The sequence below is a fragment of the Capsicum annuum genome, chromosome 3, assembly GCF_002878395.1.
Source record: "Capsicum annuum cultivar UCD-10X-F1 chromosome 3, UCD10Xv1.1, whole genome shotgun sequence".
Classification (NCBI taxonomy): domain Eukaryota; kingdom Viridiplantae; phylum Streptophyta; class Magnoliopsida; order Solanales; family Solanaceae; genus Capsicum; species Capsicum annuum.
In genome coordinates this window covers 252,099,141-252,114,861 of record NC_061113.1, presented here as the reverse complement: position 1 = coordinate 252,114,861, position 15,721 = coordinate 252,099,141, and the positions used below count along the sequence as shown (strand labels likewise).

General features: G+C 35.6%; 1 pseudogene; it reads right to left on the bottom strand.

Annotated features, from left to right (window-relative positions):
- Positions 1 to 4,004: 4,004 nt before the first annotated feature.
- LOC107844227 lies at positions 4,005 to 10,510 on the bottom strand (annotated as a pseudogene).
- Positions 10,511 to 15,721: the final 5,211 nt, after the last annotated feature.

Here is a 15,721-nt window from a genome sequence, read left to right as displayed (position 1 = left end):
GTGGATGATATGTTGATCATCAGTAGAGACATTTCTGACATAAATGTCTCTACTGATGATCAACATATCATCCACATATAAACATACAATGACTTGGTGATTTGGAGTGTCTTTAATATAGACACATTTATCACATTCATTTATTTTGAATCCGTTTGCCAACATGGTTTGGTCAAACTTTGCATGCCATTGTTTAGGTGCTTGCTTTAGTTCATACAACGACTTAATAAGTTTACACACCTTATTTTCCTTTCCTGGAACCACAAAACCCTCAAGTTTTTCCATAGAAATTTCTTTCTCCAAATCTCCATTTAGGAATGCGGTTTTCACATTCCTTTGACGGATTTGAAGATCATATACCGCCGCCAAGGCAATTAACATTCGAATCGAGGTTATCCTTGTTACTGGCGAGTATGTATTAAAGTAATCAAGGTCTTCCTTCTGTTTGAAGCCTTTTACTATAAGCCTTGCCTTGTATTTGTCAATAGTACCATCCTATTTCATTTTCCTTTTGAAGATCCATTTAGAACCTAAAGGTTTATTTCCGGGAGGAAGGTCAACCAATTCCCATGTATGGTTGTTTAAGATTGAATCTATCTACTATTGACTGCCTCTTTCCAAAATGATAAGTCTGATGACGACATCGCTTCTTTAAATGTTTGAAGCTCATTTTTTAAGAGAAATGTTACAAAATCCGACCCAAACGAAGCTGATGTTCTTTGACGTGTACTATGTATTGGATTATCTTCATTATGTACATTCTCACTTGGTTCATCTCGAGGTCACTTAGATCCTCCACTAGACTATTCATGTCTAATTTTATTCGGGTAAATATTTTCAAAGAATTCAGCATTATTTGATTCAATTACCGTATTTTCACTAATATCCAGATGTTCAGATTTATGAACCAAAAATCGACATGATTTACTACTTTTAGCATATCCTATGAACACGCAGTCCACCGTTTTAGGTCCTATCTTAACCCTTTTAGGTATAGGAACTTTAACCTTCGCTAGACACCCTCACACTTTGAAATATTTCAAGTTAGGTTTCCTTCCTTTTCATTTTTCGTAAGAAATTGATTGTGTCTTACTATGGGAAACTCTGTTGAGTATACGGTTGGCCGTAAGGATAGCCTCCCCCCACAAATTTGGCGATAAATAGGAACTTATAAGTAAGGCCCTCATCATTTCCTTCAAAGTTTGGTTTTTCCTTTTCGCAATTCCATTAGATTGAGGTGAATACGGGGCCGTAATTTGATGGATTATTCCATTCTCTACACATATTTGCGCAAAGGGGGATTCATATTCTCCGCCCCTATCACTTCTTATCATTTTGATCTTTTTGTCTAACTGATTTTCAACTTCAGTTTTATATTGCCTAAATGCATCTATTGCTTTATCCTACTATTTAGCAAGTAGACTTAACAATATCTAGTGCAATCGTCAATAAAAGTTATGAAATACTTTTTTCCACCACGTGATAGTGTTGAATTCATATCACAAATGTCTGTGTGTATCAAGTCTAAGGGATTGAAATTCCTTTCAACGGACTTATAAGGATGCTTTGCATACTTTGATTCCACACACGTTTGACACTTAGATTTATTGCACTCAAAGTTTGGCAAAACTTCTAAGCTAATCAGTTTTCTTAACGTTTTGTAATTAACATGGCCTAAACGTTCATGCCATAAATCTTAAGACTCAAGCAAATAAGAAAAATTTGAACTTGTATTTATTTCAACAGTCATTACATTCATCTTATAAAGGCCTTCAGTCAAATAGTCTTTCCTTACATACATTTCTCCTTTGCTAATTACAATTTTTCTAGAAATGGTTACACATTTGAATCCGTTCTTATCTAGGAGTGAAACAGAAATTAAATTTCTACGCAACTCTGAAACATATAACACATTGTTCAGTGTCAAGAGCTTGCCGGAAGTCATCTTTAAGCAAATTTTTCTTGTTTCCTCCACCTTAGCAGTAGCGGAGTTGGCCATGTAGAGCATTTCTTCTACTTAAGCTGGAGCAAATGACAAGAACAACTCTTTTTTTTAGCAAACATAGCATGTGGCACCAGAATCCATCCACCATTTGCGTGGATTCCCCACCAAGTTGCATTCCGTGAACATAGCACACAAATCATCATATTCTTTGTCGGACTCAATCATATTCGTTTGGTCCTTTATCTTGCCTTTCTTCGGGGCTCGACAATCTGTGGACTTGTGGCCAATTTTTCCACAATTAAAGCATTTTTCCTTGAACTTTTTCTTGGGTTGATTGCTTCTATGTTCAACTTTCTTTCTTTTCTTTGAGTTGTTTTGGCCATCTTCTACAATATGTGCTCCATTCATTGTAGAATTTCCCTTTGACCTTCTTTTGGCAGCTTTATTGTCCTCTTCAATACGAAGTCGGACAATAAGATCTTCAACGGTCATCTCCTTGCGTTTATGCTTTAAGTAGTTTTTGAAGTTTTTCCACAAAGGTGGTAGCTTATAAACTATCGCTGCTACTTGGAAAGCATCATTCACAATCAAACCTACAAAACAGTTTATGTGAGTATTAGACCATTTTTAATTTGTTCAACTACGGTATTTTTAAAAACAATACCTCCTGCTAGGAGATCATATATGATGAGTTGCAACTCCTGTACTTGAGAGACAACAAATTTACTATCAATCATTTTGAAGTACAAGAACCGTGCAACAAGGAATTTCTTAATTCCCACATCCTCCATTTTATATTTCCATTCAAGTGCCCCCCACAGTTACTTTGACGTCTTGGTTCCACTATAGACATTATAGAGGTCGTCTTGGAGACCACTCAGAATATAGTTCCTGCAAAGGAAATCCAAATGTTTTCAAGCTTCTACAATAACGAAGCTGTCTTTGTTCGAGGTTCCCTCGGGCACCTCAGGAACGTCTTCGCTAGTGAACCGTTGTAGACATAAAGTGGTGAGGTAAAAGAACATCTTTTGTTGCCACCGCTTAAAGTCAATGCCAGAAAATTTTCTGGGCTTCTCCGCCGATGCCATCGTTGACGGAGCATTTGTGAGACTTGATGTGGCAATATTATTTGCCCCCACAGACGTTGTCGCATCCATCATTTTACTTTCAGTTGTCATTTTTTTCCTGTCACCACAAGACAGAAAACTTAGTATTTTTTAGAACACTATTTATAAAGTTAAATAACTTGGAATTCTTCTTCTTGTTTCTAGTTAATGATGACGTTTTTATTACTTCGAATCGTCAACCGAGTGAACCTTAACTTATGATGAAGATTTTATGTCTTCCAATTACTAGTTAAATTCAAGCAGAGTAGAAAGCCTAATCTTTAATCTCTAAAAACAAGCAATACAGATTCTGTAAAAGATTATTCCTTAAGATTGTTATTTCCACAATAGATTCGGGTATGCAGAATCTGTATATTGCAACAACAAATTCAACTCGAGTTCAAGTATGAACAAGAACACAATGAAGTATAAAATACCCTCAACACAAGATCAAAATGACATTTCCAAGAGGTATATTTATTTTTCATAAAGTAAAGATGAAATAGAAATAATTAAAGCCAAGTCGTCCGAATTCACGGATTTTCCTTAAGGAATAATTCCCCTCACTGTACCCGAGGTTATGGAATCTTACTCCTAGGATAAAATGGCCTTCAATCGAACTATAGTGGTACCTCAAATAGGCGAATTCTTCTAACACACTCACGGTTTGAATGATTACACTTAGAGTATTTTTAAGACCAGAAGAAGAAGTTTTTTTTTTAATCTGTAAATTTCTGTACCAAAACCTGTGGAGAAAGAAGGTTTTTATAGCCAACATATGCCTCTTCCGAAAAGAGATAAAGGTTCATTCCAAAGGTTGCATCTTATCTGAAAAACCATGTCCATTCGCCAAAACAATGTGTATGTTCTGAACAGTCATGCCATTTCCGATGAAACAGTGTGTCATTTCATGAAGAATCGCAAATGTAAACAGTGCTACTGTTCACGCAAAATAGTGCTACAGTTCATGAAGCAGTGCACCAGTTCACTTGAACCAGTGTAATTGTTCCTAAGTTTCTACATATAAAATGGAGTATTAAAACTCAGAATTTGTAAGAAATGGGTAAGATTCGGGAGATGGCATCACACAGCGATTGCCATTGAAGTAGACCCTCCGAGGGAAAGCCCAAGTGTTCTTGAGTGCAAGTGTTTTTCCATCCTTCTGAAACGTTAAATCTGAATGGACATTTCCTTGTGGTCCAGATTGCATCAGGACATCATTATATGACTTTCTCCCATAAAATAAGGCAGTATCATCTAATCAGTAAGAATATCATTAGCCTGATGAACGCCTTGGCGGTCTAACAACCAAGAATATGCCTGTTTTTCTTATGGATCTAATAAAGAGATAGAGGGTATTACTAATTGATGTGTACGGCATAAGAGGCTTGTATGAAAAACTGGAAACTTGAGTCGCGTTGTTGAGGTTTGGATGTTGAATGACGAGTGTCCACTGTGTATAGTTGAATTGGTAGTTGAAGTTTGTGATGGTGATCTTCACCCTCCAATACTTCTTGCAGTTTGATTTAACAGGCCAATGCACATTGATAGGGCACATGTGTTTTGTGCATTGCAACACTGGCTGGCTTATTTACTTTCTTTGGCACATTTACTCCCATTCCACTCGGTGCCTTCCTGCAATTACACTTATTCGTTATGATCTTGAAACGAACCCAAAATGAACAAAACTAATAAACTTGATTGATACAGAATGGAGAAATTACAATATGAAAGAACATGAATCGTAGTAGAAGGAGATGAGAGGATTAGAGAGAATTAGGGATGAGAAGCATAGCCTTTGTCTAAACAATTATCACCATTTGCATAAGACTATTCTTCCTAAAATGTGCTATTTCTTAACCCGTATCCTACACATAGCCACTTAATGTGATATTGGGTTGTTTTACCATAACTGATTTCGGCCCATTCATAACAATAATCCCCTCTCCAATAAGAACCTTGCCCTCAAGGTTCGAGTGGAGCCACACAGACAATATAATGTTGAATATTTCAAGACTTGAGTGTGTGTAGAGAGCTACTATGGTGCACTCTTCAATGCGTCTATGGTCCCCAAGATGGGCTACATAGCACACAAGCCTCATCATAGTCTTAAATTTCCCACAACTAGCCAAGATAGAAAAGCTTTTACTCTCAGAGTATTGCCTTGGGAACAACATAAGCAACAACAATTGAAGCTACTTTCAGCAACTCAAGCTCACTTTCAATCACATACAAGCTCCCATGATCATTTTGACAAGTTTGTAGTGCAACAACTTCATACAGTGAGTGTTGACACCCAAATTTTTCTCTCCATTCCTAAAATTAACGTCTTCAGGCTTCTTGAGCATTAAAGGGCACAAAATATAATTTTTTTTATCTTTTTTATAATTGTTGACAAATTATTGATAATCATCCTTACTTTAGGATTTTTATCAATTTATTGTCGTATTTTTACTTTTCATAATTTATTAATAATCCCCCTTATAATAGGATTTTATCAATTCATTATCGTTTTTAACATTTTACAATTATCTGCACACGTACACGGCATGACATCACACTTTTATTATATTTTTCATATTAAATTACATTTTTTAATATTTTCAACATTCTTTACATTTTTCATAATTACAAATCAATACCTGCATTTTGTATATTTTTACGGTCCGCAAATGCTAAGTAGGATCAATTAATTTTACAAAGTATAATAATTCAATGTCTTATCGCATTCGACAACAACCACGCAATAATGTCTTGTCACATCCGACAATGACTACACAATGATGTCTTGTCATATACGACAATGACTACACATAATGTCTAGTCACATCTGACAATGACAACTCAATGACACTATTTTTTGGACAATAGTTTTATCCATTGGTCAAAAAGATGAAAATACTTTGATGAATACACTAAGGACCAAAGGATGTGCTATTATATAAAGAAGGGACATCTCTTCATCCATTGGACAATAAGAGGTGCCCAATTTCATTATAAATAGGAGTGATGGGAAGACATTTCCACACACACATTTTTATTCTGCCTCTCTCAAACAGAAAAAATTTGTTCATCTTTTTCTTTTTCTCAAAAACACTTACATATACTAAAAATAAATACTTTGGCCGATGAAAATATCTATCCGCCGGATAGTTGAGGCCACTCCATTACAAATGACGGATTTTATTTTCAAAAGATTACTATTTTATAGCAAAATAAATACTTGGTCAATGACATTATCTCTCCTTCGGATACTTGAGGCCACCCCGTGACAAAAGACAGATTTTTATTTCTCAAAGTTTACTTATTTATATAAAAAATAAATGCTTGGCCAATGACATCAGAAAAAATTTGTTCATCTTTTTCTTTTTCTCAAAAACACTTTCATATACTAAAAATAAATACTTTGGCCGATGAAAATATCTATCCGTCGGATACTTGAGGTCACTCCATTACAAATGACGGATTTTGTTTTCAAAAGATTACTATTTTATATCAAAATAAATACTTGGTCAATGACATTATCTCTCCTTCGGATACTTGAGGCTACCCCGTGACAAAAGACGGATTTTTATTTCTCAAAGTTTACTTATTTATATAAAAAATAAATGCTTGGCCAATGACATTATCTCTCCGCCAGATACTTGAGGCCACCCCATTACAAAGACGGACTTTATTTTTCTCAAGTTTGTTTATTCATATCAAGTATCAATACAATGGCCGATGAAGAAATTCGCCATCGATTTTCGAGGCCTTCCCAAATAAAAGACGGACATTACAAATACAAATACGTAATAAAAATTAAATATTTCGGGTGATGATAAAATCGTAAAAATATCACGACAAAACAAAAGGTTTTGTGATTCGTATCTTGGCAACGCGATTTAGAACGGCCGATTAGCCGAGCAACCACCTCGTAGCCATTGCGAGTTTAAAACATAATCCGAGCCCATTTCATAACAAAACTCTATTTTTATATATTCACCTATGTGTCCATGTGTGCACATAATTTCACTTACTTTAATAATTATTTGTTCATTTTATTATTTTATCAAGCACTTATACATAATTCTCGAGCTTTATGTTTGTAGTTTAGTTCTTATTTGTAATTGTACATAAAGATAAAAGATAGTGAAAACTTTACTTTTTGGGTGCCGGGCGAAGATATTCTTTATTTACATAATTTTATCGTTTTTAGGCAAAAATTAGGCCGTTAATATTTACATAAAAGAATCAAGTTAATCAAGTGATTCATGAATTATGTAGTCTTTTCTTCTCAAATAAATTTTACTTTTTCGTAATTTTAATCAAATAAAAATATTACTTGTAAATACCTTTTCTCTTCATGGCACATCAAAATACGTTTCTTTTCATACATCATAAAATACTTTTCTTTTTCACGTGTAATTTATACATTTTTATACATATCTTTTACATGTTTTTATAACAATATATTTTATTTATATAGTTAATATACATATACTTTTACATAGTTTTAAACATTTATATTTTTTCAAAAGAATTATTTTACACTTAATACACATACACTTTTACATTATTTTAAATATTTATACCTCTTCCCTCATTGATAAGTTTAGTCTAGCTGGGTACCATGTTTGTGGATCCTGAAGGGTGCCTAACCCCTTCCCATCGGAATAATTTGAACTCTTATCTAGAGTCTCAATAGATTTTCGCAGACTAAAACATTAGCTATACGCATTGACAAATAAATATGTTTCCTTCCTTTAAAAACTAGGTGGCAACTCTGTAAAAATTTTCAATTCTTTTAGGGTCTATAATGTTACGTTTTGTTTAACCTTGGCGAAAACAGAGCATGACAGTGAGAAAGTGGGAGGGCAAACAATTATTTTATCACCTTGAGCACCAACTAAACCTTTGAGCTCCGCAAGCGTAGTGAAATTATGCAACTCCAGCCCAATCAAGTCTGCCATGGACCTGATACAACCTTGAACCCGTGCAATACAAATAGCTTTTGGAGCTTCCTTTCCCTGTATTGTCATTTTCAATGCACTAGCCTTCTCAGTTATTTTCTTTCGGAAAGAGAAATCACTTCCTATTGCAGCATACCATACATTACTCTTTGGAGCTTGGTGAACAAAAATGAGTTGAGCTAATAATTGTTACAGGAATTGGAATAATTTGGGAAGGCATATAATATGTAGAGGTGCAATTGGTTGTAGCTCTCTCGACGTAGCTCCTTGGGAACTGTCATCAAACACACGATTCACATCAGAGTATGTATCATCCACTTTTGATTTCCTCACTACCAACTCATATCTTTGTTGTCCGGGATCCCACACTTGAGTCACAGAATTAGCATTCGCAATAAAGTCAAACGTACTAGTAGAGCCCAGCAATATTAGTAGCTTCGTGTTCAATGTATTGTCAGTGAGAGCCTTGAGCTTGGAACTTATACCCGGACCCCATACACAGAGATTCATTGCAGCTCCATGAACATCGACACTCTTTGAACAGATTCGTCGAGCACCCTAGTCGATTGAATATTGTCCAAATAACCTATAAGGATAGCAGCAGAAGACGTTTCTTCCACTTCTTCAGTGAAAACTTTGGTAGACATTTCATCGAACATACTGTGTACATCCATTTTGCTTTTGCATTCAGATTGCATATCAAATTTCTGAGGCAAAACTGGGTCATTTTTACTTCTCCCTTGTGTATAAACATGTGTAGGGCATGAAGAAAGTACATCTGTCTCAGTGAAGCCCCATGAAACAGCCTCAAAAAGACTGGAGTACCCAGTCATGGAGGGCATCTGATTAGCCAAGTGATTTTCCAGTGATTCGAGATGTAGTTTAGGAAAGCGAAGCAACACTTTTGCAGTAAAATGTTCCCAATCAACCAATTGCTTGTTCTGCAAAAGCCATTGGTACCACGACAAAGTAGCCCCATCGAGATAGGACGACGCCAGAGATAACTTGTGGTTATCTGCAATTTCATAAAAATCAAAGTAGCTTTCAGCCTTAGAGATGCATAACCCGGGATTCTCTCCACAGAACCGTGGAAACTCCACCGGAGTAGGTTTACTCCTTGTGGGGTTTCCCATTAACTCATGTAATAAGGAACGAATTTCACATATCTCCTTTGACCATGAATCCCTTCTAACACTAATTGAATCATAGGGAGTTAAAAATTTTGGGTCCTCCATTGAAGACTTCTGGATGAAAGCACCAATGAAACGAACCCGATTTCTCAACTCAACAATCGAAACACAAAGTGAACGAAACTAATAAACTTGATTAATACAGAATGGAGAAATTACAATATGAAAGAACATGAATAGTAGTAGAAGGGGATGAGAGGATTAGAGAGAATTGGGGATGAGAAGCATAGCCTTTGCCTAAGCAATTATCACCATTTGCATAAGATTATTCTTCCTAAAATGTATTATTTATTAACCCATATCTCACACATAGCCACTTAATGTGATATTGGGTTGTTTTACCATAACTGATTTCGGCCCATTCATAACAGATCTATTAAGGAAAATCGTCCGAGAACTCTTCAAAGTTTTTATTGCAACTAAACGAGGGCCAATTTTTACTTGTTTAATGTACTTTCGCATCAGCGCTTTCATATAATAGAGTATTACTACTACTACTAATTAAGATATGAACTATGGGAAATGTAAATAAATCTTACCTGACACAGTTGCTACTGTTCTGGCAGCCACAAGGGGGTGATACTCCCATTATTAAGAGAAGACAAGGAGACACAACATGTTGGATTCTGTGAGGCTAAGAATTGATAGTAAGTGCAAATCACTCTCCATGTCACTGCATAATGAGCAGAAAGATTCAGGCCTTTTGAGACAGACTTATCAAACAGTATTTTCTTTGAATGTACGGTTGAAAATCTTGAAAGACTTACTTCTAGCCTGTGTCATTCATCGACCATCATGCGTGACAAAGCGAGTGGGCGGGACAATAATAGCCTTTGCCTTTCCACAGATATAGCCACCCCCTGGAGAAAGCAAAGTGAAATTCTTGGGAACTTGGACGGTTCTGTTTGTAGTCTCAGCTGAGCCTACGCTTATCTGAAATGCAGAAAGAGTAGCAGAAGGGTCCTCTCCATACGATGCCAAAACGCCAACCTAGGCTTAGCTCTTTGCTGGTTGAAAGGTACATTTGGCAGCAAGTCAACAATCTCAGGATTTCTCTTACAACTGTGTGGAATGTTGTATCCAAACTTGGAACAATTCCCTTGATCAGTAGTTTGTGCTCCAACCATGGACAAAATTACCTCATTCTTTGACCATGTCCATTCTAAAGTCCATCCAGGGCTCTTTATTGGACGACACATTTGGAAATTTTTCATTGTCACTACGGCCTGAAATTCAAAAAACTCATGAACCAGAAATCTCAAACCGTTAATTAAATAATAGTAGTTCACATATAATTACCATATAACCATCAGGGGTCCAGGAAATCACATCCCATTTGATTGTTATGTTTGTGTTTCGATCCAATGACTCAAATGCAGCTGCAATTACAAGTACACAAAACTCAATTTAGAAATATGAATGCAATAGAAGCTCTAAACACCTCCCTTGCAGCCTGCACCAGAACATAGCACAAAAAGTAGAAACTACTTTAATTTTTTCGAGAATTTAGAAGAGCTAAACAGTCTAAATTTCGTGAAATGAATCCGTCTTCACACCAGAATATCTCGTGTTGAGCTTCCATCAATATATTTAACCAGTTTGAGATGCAATTGCACATGTCTATTTCATTGTATTAAAATGCAAATAGGAAGTAGAACGAGCAAACAAATTTAGAAGAAAGAAAATGAAAAGGTTGCAGAGAAGGCTGTTTCTGTTGGGAAACAACGGAAAAATAATAATAACAACAACGGAAAAATAATAATAATAATAATAATAATAATAACAACAATATTATTTATGTTATAAAATAATAAAGAACAAAGAAGAAGAGTAGAGAGAAAATAGAGAGTAATTCTTATTTCTCTTGAGGGATGAATTACAATGAAGCAAAACTACTTTATATATAGGGGAAAACTAACTTAGGGGTTTGGAACTTTTCCATAAATAAACACACACAATATATGGTAAAGTAGGTATTCACTATATATGGTAAAGTAGACATTCACTATATATGGTATATTTATAACACTTCCTCTTGAATGTCTAATTGATAAATAATGTGCCTCGTTAAAACCTTACTAGAAAAACCCAGTGGGAAAAAAAATCTAGTGAAGGAAAAAGAGTACACATCTCTAACAATACGCATATAGGTTGCCTCATTTAGAACCTTACAAGGAAAACTCAATGGGACAAAACCTCGTAAGAGAAAAAAGAGTACAGCGCGTATTAACTCCCCCTAATGAGAACATCCTTAAACCTTTGCATTCCGATCTTGTGCACCATCTTCTTGAAAGTTGCAATTGAAGGAGACTTGGTGAATAAATCAACCACATTGTCACTTGAACGAATCTGTTGCATGTTAATATCACCATTGTTTTTGTAGCTCGTGTGTATAGAAAAGCTTTGATGAAGTGTGCTTCGTTCTATCTCCTTTGATAAATCCTCCATTAAGATGTGCTATGCATGATGCATTATCTCCGTATAAAATTGTGAGTAGATTGTCATATTTCACACACTACAAGAAATCTGGTTTTTAGTGGCAACAAGGGCATGCAAGTTTGCCTTTGGTTGACCATCCTGAAAGGTTACCATATACAGGGAAGTTATTAATCGTCCACAGGAGAGCAACACACAGAAGAAAATTATATTTTGAGTGTGCATCATAAGTCTCCACCCCGTTCCATAATTCATTCAATTCATCAATCATTGGTTGTAAGTATACATCAATATCATTGTCTGGACACTTAGGGCTCGGAATAAGAAGAGTCATCATGAAATATGGACTTTTCATGCAATCCCATGGTGGAAAATTATATGTAGCTAGCACGACCAGCCAAATACTATAATTGAAACTCATATTCCCATTAGGTTGAAACCCGTCACTGGCTAAACCTAATCGAACATTTCTTAACTCAGTTGAAAAGGTAGGATAATGCTCATCGAGAGATTTCCATTCAATTGAGTCAGATAGATGTCGCATGACACCATCTTCAATATTTTCCTCCTTGTGCCACCTCATCTTTTTTTTTCATCTCTTTTGCTATGTACAATCTTTGGAGCCTTGGTTTGATTGGAAAATACCGCAATACTTTATGAGCAACTTTCTTACCTTTATGTTCTTCCGAATTCCACCTAGATTCACCACACTTTGGACATGATTGGAAATTCAAATAGTCACGCCAATATAATATACAATCATTCTTACATGCATCAACTTTGGTGTACCCCAAGCCGAGATCGGAAAGAACCTTTTTTGCTTCATAGAAAGACTTGGGTACGAATGACCCCTTAGGGAGAACCTCTATTAAAAAGTTCAACAGCTCATCCATCGATTTTTTGCTTCAATGTTTAAGGCACTTCAAGTGGAGTAATTTAACAACAAAAGACAATTTTGAGACTTTTGTACAACCAGGATAAAGTTCTGTCTGCGCATCTTCTACCAATGTGTAAAACTTTTTTGCATGCACATTTGGATCTTCATTGCCCTCCCGAGAATTAGTATTACCATCCACATTTGTATGTCCACAAGCATCATGAATCATTCCAATAACATCATCATGTTCAATTTCATCATCTTCTACTTGATCACTACCAGCAGGATTAGAATTTTCACCGCTAATCAATACTTCTCCATGATAATCCCAAACTCTATAAGAATCCCAAAAGCCCTTATTCAACAAGTGTAGTCTTACATCAATTCTTAGCTTAAACACAGTGTTCCTACACTTCTTACAAGGACATCGAATAATAGTGCTCACCCCAGATTGACTGAACTCCCAATTAAGAAAGTTATCTACTCCATCTCTATATCTTTGGTCAGATCTATTCGAGATATCCAACCAACTTTTATCCATTCCTATCTTTTCAATCATTAAAAAAATAATTTATTAATTAAAGATACAAGTATGACAACAATTAAAATAAATACAAGATCGAAGTGTGTTGTAAATATCTTAAAAAAGTTCAAAATCGTAGAAACTGAGAAATAAAGTATAATAGCCAACACATCGCTAGGCCTGTCAACATGATAATTTACTCTTAAAGAATGTTATTAAACTACTGTTTGATCTACAAGATTTACTTCCAAGCACACAACCTGTGAAGTCAACTCCCAACAGTACCTATAGTTTTCTTCTATTAATTAATTTTCTAATTGAACATCGGCCTTCTTCTCCATAATATTTTTTAATCATATGTCTGAGATTCTTGAAGTTATTAATGTGGATCTATCATCCTTAGAAAATAAGGAGGCATGTTTATCACTCTTGGAAAATTCAAGGCTTAGATTTAGTTTTTTTATGAACATGAAAGAGAAAGAAACCAACATGTCATGGCTGCAGACATGGTTTGCAAATGAATGCTATACCAGGTCGCCCCCCCAAGACACAAATAAGTTTTCTCCACACAGTTATGTAGATTTTCCAGAAAGCAGCATTCATCATCACAGCCTATTTTAAGGTGATTTATGAAGATCATGTCACTTGTTATCCTCATTGATTACTTAATACAGATTTTATCCAGAAAAAGTATTTTCAACCATACAAAGACACCGTAACTAGTCAACCAAACACACATCACAATTTAGTGAAGCTCACAGACCATGCAAGATGATTTCCACAGAGAATATGATAAAGTTATAACAAATAGAAACTACTCACAAATGTAATGTTCTGGACAAACTAAAAAATAAAGTATACAATTTGATTTTAAATTATTATAGTTTCCTATACGCAGGTGCAGGGGAAAAAGAATCAAGCATGCACTCATTAACATTTTGAAGAGTATGAGCAATTTAGTATAGTGATTAGTCTAGAAGTACAAGGATGACAAGAAAAAATACTGGTGTGACAATTATAGTGCAATGACTGTGGATACCAGTGGTGTAGTTAGAGTTACACCGGAAGCTATAGAAGTTCTAGTCTCAGGGATCGTGCCTCCAACCTTTGAACAAAAGGCAACTTCCTACCCCTCCACCAAACCTAGAGTCATGATCTATAGACCTCCTAAAAAATGATCAGCAAGTTTGAGGGGTCGTCAATGTATTCGGTCATAGCAAAAAGACTTGAGGCTCAAATAAGTGATTAACTCAGGCAATGAATTCTAACACTGCCATGACTGCAAACCCGATAAAATGGGTTGCCCCGCTAAGATACAGGACTGAAACAAAAATGCCAGGTTCTATATTCTCAATAACAATCAACCATCACAGCCCTATTATTTTCATTCCATTCTATTGTTATATGGTTATGTTGTTGCTTTGCCAATAAAACCTCTTATAAATAGATTATAACAGCCAACACATCGTCAAGACTCTCAACGTGATAATTAACTATTAAAGAATATTATTAAAATACTATTTGGTCAGCAAGATTCATTTCCAAGCACACAACCTGTGAAGTAAACTCCCAACAGTAACTATGATTTCTTCTGCTAATTAATTTTCTAATTAAACACTGACATTCTTCTCCGTAATATATTTTAGTCATATGTCACGAGTAAGATTTCTACATACGGTAATGTAGATTGCCCGGAAAGAAGCATTCTTCATGACAACCCATTTTCAGGTGATTTGTGAAGATCTCGTCACTTCTTATGACTTATCCTCATTGATAAATAAATACAGATTTTATTCAAAAAAGTATTTTCAACCATACAAAGACACCGTAACTAGTTAACCGAACACACATCATAATTTAGTAAAGCTCACAGACCATACAAGATGACTTCAACAGAGCATATGATACAGTAATAGTCAAACAAACAGAAACTAATCACAAATGTAATGTTCTGGACAAACTAAAAAATGAAGTATACAGTGTGATTTTAAATTATTATAGTTTTCGATACGCAGGTGCAGGGGAAGACGAATCAAACATGTACTCATTAACATTTTGAAGAGTACGAGTAAATTAGAGTAGTGATTAGGCTAGCAGTACAGGGATGACGAGAAACAATACTAGTGTGACAATTATAGTGCAATGAATGAGGATATTAGTGTTGTAGTTAGAGTTGCACCGGAAGCCATAAAAGTTCTAGTCTCAGGGATCATGCCTCCAACCTTAGAACCAAAGGCAACTATCTACCCCTCCACCAAACCTAGAGTCATGATCTGTAGACCTCCTAAAAAATGATCAGCAAGTTTGAGGGGCCGTCAATGTATTCGGTCATAGCAAAAAGACTTGAGGCTCAGATAAGTGATTAACCCAGGAAATGAGTTTTCTGACACTGCCATGACTGCAAACCCAATAATACGGGTTGCCCCGCCAAGATACAGGCCTGAAACGACAATGCCAGGTTCTATATTTTCAATAACAATAAATCATCACAGCCCTATCTTTTTTATCCATTCCATTGTTATATGGTTCTGTTGTTGCATTGCCAAGGCAGCCTCCGAGAAATAGAGTATAACGGCCAACACATCGTCAGGACTCTTAATGCGATAATTAACTCTTAAAGAATATTATTAAATACTGTTTGGTCTGGAAGATTCACTTCCAAGCGCACAACCTGTGAAGTCAACTCCCAACA